The 2,564-nt window shown below is 41.8% G+C and overlaps 1 pseudogene; it reads left to right on the forward strand.

The window, feature by feature from the left end:
• Window positions 1–523: 523 nt before the first annotated feature.
• Window positions 524–1,683, forward strand: LOC143926431 (small ribosomal subunit protein uS19 pseudogene; annotated as a pseudogene).
• The last annotated feature ends 881 nt before the right edge of the window (window positions 1,684–2,564 follow it).

A 2,564-nucleotide genomic window follows, 5' to 3' on the forward strand; every position in this document is an offset into this window, starting at 1 on the left:
CCTAAAAGGATTTTTAACCACTTGCAGGACCAGCGAAATACCGGTATGTCACTGGATTGTACGGTGATTCTGAAGGTGGTAAAAGTCATCCGAGAAGCTAAAGAGCCGCTGGATGGGTTTTATAGTTGGCGGAGGAGGATCCCCTGCTCCTACCGCTGCCTTTACCGGGCTCTCCTGAGAAATCGGGGAGCCCCGTAAGGATGGGACCAGCGGCATCCAGTTCCTGAGACACAGTGAGAAGAACGGATGTCATTCCTCTCACTGTGTGATGTCAGAAACCATGATTTAGTTGCTTCTGGTTTTGGTCTCATGTCAATAAGCCATTCCCGGGTTGTACAAGCATCAGATCAAACTGATCTTGATTTAATGTGAGTCTTTAGAGGGCAGAGGAGAGATCTGGGGTCTAACAGACCCCAGATCTCTCCAAAATGAGGACCTGTCATGGCCCATGCTATCACAAAGGATGTTGTTCATCCTTTGTGATAACAATAAAAGTAATCAAAAAAGCCTCCCCCCAAGGCTCCTGACAAGATGGTGGACGTCAAGCAGAAGAAGAAGAGGACCTTCAGGAAATTCACATAAAGAGGTGTGGATTTGGACCAGCTGCTTAATATGTCCTACCATGGAGCTATCCTGTGCTTGCCAACACCGACGTCTAAACAGAGGCTTGTGCCGCAAACATAACTCCCTTCTGAAACTGCGCAAGGCCAAGAAGGAAGCACCTTCCACTGAGAAGCCAGAAGTTATTGAGACCCATCTGAGAGACATGATCATCTTGCCAGAAATGGTTGGTAGCATGGTGGGAGTATACAATGGCAAATCTTTCAGGCAGGTTGAAATTAAGCCTGAGATGATTGGTCATTGCTTGGATGAATTCTCCATCACATACAAGTCTGGGAAGCATGGCAGACCTGGTATTGGTGCAACTCAATGCTCTTGTTTCATTCCTCTGAAGTATCATTCTAAATATGTAAATAAAAGGAAGTTTTTCCAGTCAAAAAAAAAGAGAGACAATGTAAATATATATATAAAAAAAAAAAAAAAATGATAATTAAAAAAAAATTAATGCACCCCCATCCACCTATGCTTGCACCAAGTGTGTAAACGGCAATCACACCACACATGTGAGGTATCACCGTGAAGGTCAGAGTGAGAGCAATAATTCTAGCTCCAGACCTCCTGTCCAGTTTTAACCTGTAATTGCTTTTAAAGTTTTAGGTACCATAGTTAGGTGCCGTTCCACATGTATACGCAGTTTTATTTTGTGACTTGTTTGGTATCTATTTATTCACTGTAGAACCATCTTTATCTTCTACCAAAAATTGTATTATATAGCGTTTATGTGCACTAAAAATGTGTTTTTCCCCAAAAATTTGTGTTTAAAAAATTGCTGTGAAAACACTGTGACAAAAAAATTGCAACACCCACATTTTATTCCCTAGGGCCCCTGCTAAAGAAAATATATAATGTTTGGGAGTTCTAATTAATTTTCTAGCAAAAAAATTTAGATTTTTACATGCATGTGACAAGTTTCAGAGAGTGGTTTTATCATATGCAAAAATAAAAAAAAGACGCAAAATCGGCTCTGGCAGCAAAAAGGATTCATAGCTTTACAAATGCTTATATCAAATATCCTAAAAATTATTTAATGCTCCACAGAAATGTTTCAGGGCCATTAAATGAGCTAGACAATCCTATTTTGACTTTAAGCCCTTGTACACACGGGCGGACATTCCGACGGAAAATGTCCGATCGGACCGTGTTGTTGGATAATCCGACTGTGTGTGGGCTCCATCAGACTGTTTCCATCGGAATATCCAACGGACAAAGTTTTAGAGCTGGGCTATAAAACTTTCCAACAACATGATCCAATCGGACTTTGTCCGATTGTGTGTAGAGAATTCCGATCGGACAAAGTGCCACGCATGCTCAGATCAAATTCCTAGACCAAAGCTATTGGCTACTAGCCTGACCGTAGTCCCGTCGTAACGAAATAACGTCGTCAAGTTACGTACGATCGGATTTTCCGACAACTTTGTCCGACCGTGTGTATGCCACACAAGTTTCGGAGAAAATCCGTCTGAGAAAATCGGATTTTGTTGTCGGAATGTCCGGCCGTGTGTACAAGGGCTTACTTATGACCAATGATCAGATTCCTCTGCAGATGATGAGCAATTTATCACTGACACCCTGTACAGGATAGGCTGTGGATGCCACCGGTGCTTTGTATTGGCATACATTGGACTACATTGGAATACATTGGCTTTGAACTCCTGCAGAAGCGGATCCCGCTTTGTTCCTGCGACGCTTTTGTTTTCTTAAGTTACTGTCATAATACCCTCATTGTGTTTGCGCCGGTTTATTCTGTACGTAAACAAATCTCTAGGAGCATTTGTTCTTTCTCCCAACAGTATCTTTCCTTGCATCTCACTCAACTCGGGAACAATGCGAAACATTGTTTTTATTGTACAGGAGATTGTCTAATAGGTCATCAGCACAATATTCTGTAAAGGGCAAACTTATTTGATTCTCTCCCCACTTCCTTTTTGCTGGAGTATTTACAG

This window comes from Lithobates pipiens, unplaced genomic scaffold, assembly GCF_037356315.1.
Source record: "Lithobates pipiens isolate NorthernLeopardFrog02 unplaced genomic scaffold, aLitPip1_a1.2 Scaffold_10, whole genome shotgun sequence".
NCBI lineage: Eukaryota > Metazoa > Chordata > Amphibia > Anura > Ranidae > Lithobates > Lithobates pipiens.